The sequence below is a fragment of the Bubalus bubalis genome, chromosome 10 (assembly GCF_019923935.1).
Source record: "Bubalus bubalis isolate 160015118507 breed Murrah chromosome 10, NDDB_SH_1, whole genome shotgun sequence".
In the NCBI taxonomy this organism is placed as follows: Eukaryota; Metazoa; Chordata; class Mammalia; order Artiodactyla; family Bovidae; genus Bubalus; species Bubalus bubalis.
Genome location: NC_059166.1, coordinates 9371584 through 9380730, shown reverse-complemented (window position 1 = coordinate 9380730; position 9147 = coordinate 9371584). Strand labels below are relative to the sequence as shown.

General features: G+C 42.0%; 1 protein-coding gene across 1 annotated transcript in view; it reads left to right on the top strand.

Annotated features, from left to right (window-relative positions):
- The first annotated feature begins 398 nt into the window (after nt 1–398).
- The window catches only part of TULP4 (TUB like protein 4), a 223062-nt gene continuing 214313 nt past the window's right edge, over nt 399–9147 (top strand). Inside the window, exon 1 of the mRNA XM_044924040.1 lies at nt 399–673. The gene's annotated coding sequence lies outside the window, so the exon portion shown is untranslated. The remainder of the gene's footprint in view (nt 674–9147) is intronic.

Here is a 9147-nt window from a genome sequence, read left to right as displayed (position 1 = left end):
CCTATTTCCAAACTTGCTGAATCAGAGTCACATGTTAACGAATTTCCCAGATGATTCTTAGCGCTCGTTAAAGACGAAGAACTGTGGAGGAACCACCCTGGGGCCAGCGAGAGAGGATTCAGGGCTTGGAGAGCCAGAGGGGTAGCCGATTGAGAGATGAGATGAGGGTCTTCCCAGCAGTCATTCTGAGGCTGTTATTCACCCTAATGCCTTTCAAGTTGTGACCCCCACTCTCCCAATTCCCAGGAGAAACATGGGGGTTAAAGACCGTGAGATGGCTCTGGCATTCCATGAAGAAGCTTCGTAATACCACCCAGTCCAGACAGGGGAAATAGGGTCAAGGTTCTGTTAGCTTAGAAAAATTACAAATTCTGACATGGGATTATTTCCACTTCACAGATGGGAAGCACAGACCTGCCCTGTCCAGTGGCTTTCTGGGGCTCAGAAAAAGGTGACAGATACTGGCTTTGCTACTGGTCAAGGCCTTTGTCTGAAGAAAAAGACACCTGTCCTAACACAGGACTTTAGCCCTTGCTCACCCTTTCGGCTGGATGTCACAGGGAGCAGTGACCTGGAAACCCACAGCACAGAAAAGAATTGGCGAGGTGACAGGATGGCGGGGTGGCTGGCTGCTGTCCACAGATCACAAGTCCCCTTGGGCTATGCCAGTCAGGTAAACTGCTTCATTTGCTGATCTTACACTACTTTGTGACAGGACTCAGCCTGTTATTATTGCGTCAGAATCATCACATGTCCACTTCTTATTTTTAAATGTTAACTTTGTCCTTTTAAAAGCTTTATATTACAGAAAAAATTTTAAACTATTAGCCACCACCTCACGATCCTCACCCCAAAATCAGAATTTTGGTGTATTTCGGGCAAATCTCTGGTGTGTTCTACAGTTCCGTGGATGTCCTCTGGCCCAGTGAAACATTCCAGGCAGTCAACAACTTAGGCTCCCGTCCCACCTTGTGACACACACATACACCTCCTGGTTGCCAACATGCTTGCTCCCCAATAGCCCATGCCTCATAAGACCTGCAGACCTGGAGAGAATCACCACTTGGCTCAATTCAGAACCCAGCTCACCATGTACTCTACATTCTTTAAAGGGTGCAGTGCAGAGTCATTGCCTCCCTGCCTTGAGTCCAGAGGATGGAGTATGGATCCATTTTCCCTTATGTATGTATTACCTTACTTCATTTCTTTTTCCTTGGCCCTGTGCTTTTAGTCATTTCAACTTTGGGGTCTCAGAAAACCAACAGCCTTCACAGCAAGTACCCAAACTCTCCTTCCAGTTTTACCCACCCTGCCTTCTTTGCAACCACTGATCCTCTGTTTCAAGATAGAGTTGTTCTTTTTGAACTTAACAACTGTGCCTGGTTTCTCTGGCTTCCAACTTTCATCACCCTTTAAAGGATTTAATTCTGGGCTTAGGTTACTCAAGTTGCTAGTTCTGCTTGTTGTAGGCAATCCCAGAAGCAGACCTAGTCTTAGCTAGGTCCTAGGGTGACTGTAGTATCTGGTGGTGGTGTGATATATGCAATTTTCTATGTTGCCCAGTGTTGACTTAAAAAATCACAAATTTTGATGACTGCACTTTGTCTTAATATCATGTCATTTACTTAGCCGTTTTTACTCAGCTATTTTCCTACTGCTAGAATTTAGGTGGTTTCCAGTATTTTGATTATCTGAGTAATACAATGATGAATAACTTGTACAGAGGATTTGGGATTATTTCCTTAAGAAACATTCCTACATATAGATTCACTGACTTAATATCAAAATTTTATGGTCCTTGATACATGTTTCTAAAATTGGCACATGAGTTTGAGCAAACTCCAGGAGATAATAAAGGATAGGGAAGCCTGGCATGCTGCAGTCCATGGGGTCACAAAGAGTTGGACACAACTGAGTGACTGAACAACAACAAAATGATGGCAACAACTGAAAGTCCATCAGCAATGTCTAAGTGTACCAGTTCCACAGTACACTGACCAGAACATCTTCATTTCATTATTCAACTGTGTTAGATATGGGTTAGGGTTTGGGGAGATAAACACAAAGTCCTTGTGGCCCCAGTGCACAGATTCCAGGGCAGGAAAGAGATGTCAACATGATAAGTGTCATAAACCTAAGTATTTGTAACATGCCATGTGAAAGAGGAAGGGAGGATGTCCCTGGTGGTACAGTGGATGGATTCCAACCGCCAATGCAGGGGACATGGGTTCGATCTGCAGGAGAGCAGATCCCATAGAACTTGGTAGTTTTCTGATGGGGTATCTGAATTTCATCACAGAGTCAATGAGAAGCCACAGAAAAGTTTTAAGCAAAATAATTTCATGATTTGTCTTCATTTAGTCTGATAAATGAATCTCTGATATCTATTAGAAGGGTCAAGGGAAGAGTTGGCAGGAGTTTGAACTGGAGTGGGGGTGGGCCAAAGGCAGAAATCTGGGTAAGAAGTTGTCTCAACATAACCAGGTGAAAAATGAGGGGGGTCTCAACTACTGAGGTTGCAATAAAGATGGAAAATAGAAAAACAAAGGTATCTAGCAGGTTGAGTTGACAGGAGCTAGTAAGTGGTGGTGTTTGGGAGGAGAGAGAGGGGATTGATCAACCCATTCACCAAGACAAGCAAGAGAAGAAGGGTCAAGGAAGAGCATTGTTTGATTTTAGAGTGTAGAAGTTGAGTCCATGCAAGTAGCAGGGGAAAAAAAAATAGGGTTGTGATAGAAATTTGGACATTTGTATAGGAGGTAGCTACAGCTTTCACTATTCTCTCTTACTAATTATCTCACATGTCCTTTGCCTTATTTATCTTCCAGGATCTTAATGTTTTTCCGATACATTTGGATGAACTTATTTTATAATAAGGGCCTGCCAGGTGCCGCAATGGTAAAGAATCCACCTGCCAATGCAGGAGACAGCAGGTTCAATCCCCTGGAGTAGGCAATAGCAACCTACTCCAGTATTCTTGCCTGGAAAATTCCGTGGACAGATGCTGGGAGCCGGCGAGAGACATTCCACTCGTGACAAAGGTCATGAGGAAGGGGGCTCGGCATACGCAAAGGCGGGATCGAGCCTCGGGAGTGCCCCCGGATATTCTCGAGCATCTACCCCCCAAAAAACCAGAGTCTGCCTACTTTATTGCTTTGTGCTCTCACCTCTGACTTTACTGGGGGCTGTCCCCCACCACCATCTCACTCTCTCTGTCAAAGAGTTAACTTACAGCTCCAATTAATAAAGTTCCTGGGCAATTAGGAGTGTTTAAATCCAAACCCCTCAGATGGCTCTCTAACTCGCCTGACAAGTTTACCCGGACACCTACAGCTATGCATACGATTGTTTACAGTCTCCCAGCCTCCAGAGGCACGGGAAGCTTAAGATATTCAAATAGCTTAGAGCCTCTCAGAGAATTAGAAACTGTCAGAATAAAACTAGTAAGAGATTTCATTGATGAGCCAATGTTTGTTGCCAAGTTTTCACATCCCTTGAATTGTATCCTTGAATGTGCATTAATTAATATAGTTGGTATGTAGAAAAAATAAGTAGTGGCCTGGTGTTAGTAACTTTAGACCCTTAAGGTAGTAAATTCTTTCCTTTGTAAACCCATTACACATCCACCCTATAGGAACGTAATCTTATCTTCGGAGGATGGCGCCAAACCTTAAAATAATTACTCTTAGAGAAAATAAGTCTTTGTTGATAAGTCCTTGTCAAGAGTCATAAAATGTTAATAGGCCTCTGGCCAGAAGATGATGTAAATCACCTAAACCATTTGTATACGATAAATCTGCAGGAAAGAAACCCTGGTTTTTGATAAGCATCAAAGACTGCTGATTTTGCATCCCCTATTGTCCTCTATGTGTAACTTAGGGTATAAAAGCCCCTGTTGAAAATAAAGCTATGGGCCTTGCTCACCAACGCTTGGTCTCCCCATGTCATTCTTCCCTTTAACTTCTAGCTGAGTGTCCATCTGGAGCGTGGATGTCCTCTGCGACCATTTATTTGCCTGGGCTTCTAAGACCCACTCGAGAAGGTGTCTAAGGTGGGGCACCTTCCGCTATTCGAGAGGGCGCCTGCGGCCTCCGTGGTCAGAGCTAACCTGGTGTCACGGGTTATATTGATTTTCTGCGTAAACCAAGCCACTCAGCTTCTTTTCTCCACTGAATTTTCCTACTGAGCTATCCTCATTCTATTCCTCTTTATTATATCTAATTAACATTTGAATAGGCCGCCTAGCCGTCTCTCCTTCGAAGACCCTGGATCAGCCAGGGCTGGACCCCGGCAGACAGAAGAGCCTGGCTGGCTACAGTCCATGGGGTTGCAAAGAGTCAGACGCAACTGAGCATGCATGCATTTTATAATATTGTCTCTCATATTGGCTGAAAACTAGGTGTCTTTTTAAACTGTTCATTTCTATTTTTAATCCTTTCATATTGAGCAAAAACAAAGATTTGATAAATTATTGTTGTCAATGGGAATAGTAAGTAACGTGAGCTGTAAAGATGGAGACAGATAGGAAATAACCATCAACATATTTTAACAAAAAAAAGCAGGAGAGATGGAAGATTTACAGTATACATTTAACATTTAGCCACAAAAGAGAACAAATCAACGTGGAATAACACCAGTTCAGGGCATAGAACCAAAGGTGTTGCTGGCAAGTTGGATCCTGTATTCTCAATCGGGGAGTGGCATACAGAGATAGGAGTTTATGGAGCAATCAGAGTCTTAGACAATAACACAACAAGCTACAGCTTGCTTCCCTCACCTCACTTCTCTTGTGGTATCATTGGCTCCACACACAGGGGTCCCTGGACCTTGGCCTCATTTTTATTCCTCTGCTCCAGTGGGTACATCCCTTTGCTCCTCCAGTGGTGTCTAATGATGTGGAAAGTTTGGATAAGGAGGTAGGACCATGGACTACTTGTATTTTAACAGAAGATTCTTTCCTGGGCAAAGTTTTCATCTAAACATTGTATGTTTTATATATATATATATATATATATATATATATACATATATATACACACATATATATGTATTAATGAGAAATAAAAATTTATATGTATCATGGGCTTCCCTGGTGGCTCAGATGGTAAAGAATTTGTCTGCAATGTGGGATACTTGCATTTGATCCCTGGGTTGGGAAGATCCCCTGGAGAAGGAAATGGCAACCCACTCTGGTATTCTTGCCTGGAGAATCCCAAGGACAGAGGAGCCTGGAGAGCTACAGTCTATAGGGTCACAAAGACTTTAAAGATCAAGCAAAATTTCAAGATTAGAAACATATGTTAACTTCTAGTTCTGTTTAGTAAAAGTTGTGAGACAACATCACTCTTAACAATGAGGAGAAGGGAGCTAAAGTTAAAAAAAATAAAAATCATGTGTTTTATAAACTCATTAGGCAGCTGAGGTCAGAAAGAAACCTAAAGGAACTAAATTCCAGGAAATGATGCGCACTTCTGAGGACAGAAGAGACCTATGACCACTTTCACTCTGCATAGTGACCAGAGCAGGAGGAACCTGCCATAGATGGAGAAATCAGCCCAAGTTTGAACAAACTTTAATGGCCATGTGTGGACTGGCACGATGGACTGAACTCCAGTCACCCATCAAGTCTGTGCCCATCTACAGGTCTTCACCAAAGTGCCCGAGGGCAAGAAGCTGGAGGCTGGGGGCAAGGCAGGAAACTGAGAAAGATCCTGCTGAAGCGTCTGGGCCTGCACACGGTACACTCTTGTGACCCTCCAAAGGCTGGGGGCAGGCAGGAGGGCAGAAAGCAAGCCCTCTGGTCATCTTCAGGTGAGTGCAGTGGCCTTCTGAAAAACTGGGCCAGGACAGCAGGGTGAAAGGAACCTTCCAAACACAGAGACCCAGGAACAGGACTTAAGGAAAGAGAGGGCCCTCCAGCAGCCCCAAGGCAAGCAGCAGGCTGCTATTTAACTTACAGCACACAGATCTGCAGCTCAGGGAGGAGGATACATGTGTCTGTGTGTGTGTGTATATATATATATATAAAGGATGGGGGCTTTCCAGGTGACTCAGTGGTAAAGAATCCACCTGCAATACAGGAGACTCGGGTTCCATCCCTGGGACGGGACAATCTCCTGGAGAAGGAAATGACAATTAACTCCAGTATTCTTACCTGGAAAATCTCATGGAGAGAGGAGCCTGGTGGGTACAGTCCATGGGGTTCCTAGAGTCAGACATGACAAACCCACCACCATATATAAAGGATATATGTATAAAAGAAATATATACATATAACACCAATAATGTTCAAACTACCATACCATTGCACTCATCTCACACTCTAGTAAAGTAATGCTCAAAATTCTCCAAGCCAGGCTTCAACAGTACTCGAACTGTGCACTTCCAGATGTTCAAGGAGAATTTAGAAAAGGCAGAGGAATCAGAGATCAAATTGCCAACATCCGTTGGATCATCAAAAAAGCAAGAAAGTTCCAGAAAAGCATCTATTTCTGCTTTATTGGCTATGCCAAAGCCTTTGACTGTGTGGATCACAACAAACTTCAAGAGATGGAAATACCAGACCACCTGACCTGCCTCCTGAGAAATCTGTATGTAGATCAAGAACCAACAGTTAGAACTGGACATGGAACAAGACTGGTTCCAAATAGGAAAAGGCTGTGTATTGTCATCCTGCTTATTTAACTTATATGCAGAGTACATCATGCAAAATGCCAGGCTGGATGAAGTACAAGCTGGAATCAAGATTTCCAGGAGAAAAATATCAATAACCTCAGATATGCAGATGACACCACACTTATGGCAGAAAGTGAAGATGAACTAAAGAGCCTCTTGATGAAAGTGAAAGAGGAGAGTGAAAAAGTTGGCTTAAAACAACATTCAGAAAACTAAGATCATGGCATCCAGTCTGATCACTTCATGGCAAACAGATGGGGAAACAATTGATACAGTGACAGACTTTATTTTGGGGGACTCCAAAATAACTGCAGATGGTGACTGTAGCCATGAGATTAAAAGGTGTTTGCTCCTTGGAAGAAAAGCTATAACCAACCTAGACAGCATATTAAAAAGCAGAGACATTACTTTACTGACAAAGGTCCATCTAGTCAAAGCTATGGTTTTTCCAGTAGTCTTATATGGATTTGAGAGTTGGACTGTAAAGAAAGCTGAGTGCCAAAGAATCGATGCTTTTGAACTCTGGTGTCGGAGAAAACTCTTGAGAGTCCTTAGGACTGCAAGAAGATCCAACCAGTCCATCCTAAAGGAAATCAGTCCTGAATATTCATTGGAAGGACTGATGCTGAAGTTGAAACTGCAATTCTTTGGTCACCTGATGCGAAGAACTGACTCATTTGAAAAGACTCTGATACTGGGAAAGATTGAAGGCAGGAGGAGAAGGGGACGACAGAGGATGAGATGATTGGATGGCATCACCAACTCGATGGACATGAGTTTGAGCAAGCTCCGGAAGTTGGTGATGAACAGGGAAGTCTGGCATGCTGCAGTCCATGGGGTTGCAAAGAATCAGATATGACTCAGCAACTGAACACCAATAATATATAACAAGAATAATACATCATGACCAATTGAACAATACTTGAAAATCAATCAGTGTTGGGAATTCCCTGGCGGTCCAGTGGTTAGGACTCTGTGCTTTCCTTGCTGGGACCCAGCTTCGATCCCTGGTTGGGGAACTAAGAAAAATGAAAATAAGTCAGTGTAATTTATAACTCACGGCATTAACAGAATACAGAAGAAAAACCACATGACCACTAAATAAATGCAAAAAGGTATTTAATAAAACTTAACACTCATTCATCATAAAACTCTCCACAAACTAGGAAAATATGGGAACATCCTCAATATGATAAATGCATCTATTGAAATAACTACAATTTACATATAATAGCAAAGACTGAATACTTCCACCCTAAAACTAGGAACAAGCAACAATATCCACTTATACCATTCCTTGTTGCTTTTAGTCGTTTGTGTCTGACTCTTTTGAAACCCCATGAACTGTAGCCCACCAGGGCTAGAACACTGGAGTGGGTTGCCACTTCCTTCTTTAGGGGCTCTTCCCCACCCAGAGATCAAACCCCCATCTCCTGCATTGCAGGCAGATTCTTTACCACTGAGCCACTAGGGAAGCCCCTTTACCATTCCTACCCAACATTATACTGGAAATTTTAGCTGAAGCAATTTTCAAGGAAAAGAAATCATAGGCATGCAGACTGTAAAGGAATAAGTAAAACTGTTGTATTCACAAACAACATGATTATGTATGTTGAAAACTTTGTGAGATATTTAAAAAAGACAACTAATAAATAAGCAGTCATAGGATGCTAGATGAATAAGCAAAAACCATTTTTTTCCTACATACTAGAAATGAAAAGTTGAAAAATGAAATTTTAGGAATGCCATTTCCAATAACATGAAAAATGTAAATTACCTAGGAAATAGATCCATTCCTGCATGCCTTGCAGTTTCCTCACACATGAAATGAAGATGACAGGAGCCCTCCCTCATACAGTTGTGAGAGTGAAATGAATAGCTATATTTAAGTACCTAGAATACCACCAGGCAGGTCAAAAGTCCTCTGTAAATGTTAACCAAACTCTCAATGTAAACATCAATTATAGGGTAAACGGGAGATGTGACAGGGACCTTTTATTAATAAATCAGCACTTAATGCGAAATCTTTCTCCCTGCCATCCTTGCCACAAAAAAGGAATTTGTGACTTTTTGACCATGCAACACTGTATTACAATTGTTAAAAATTTGAATCTTGACCAGGAGTTGGCTATCATGATACTGAATAAGTTATTCCAGCAGGAGGAGCCCTCACCAAGAGTTTTAAAAGCATAGATGTGCTTTTCTCTCTGCTTTGGGGATGCAGATTTTCGTTTCCTAGAATTTGTTCTTCCTTGCTCCCTGTGTCATGTTAAATGAAAGAAAATGCTGTTACAAACTATATTATTTTTTTTTTCCTTAGAAGCAGTACGTTGGAATAAATGAAGTAGATTTGGATTTCAGACAATTTCTACCAGAGAAATAATGCAATTATCTTGTATTGGCAAAAAAGCATAATTTCCTATTTTAATAACATTCCACATTTGGAGATTACAAACAGTATCTATCTATCTA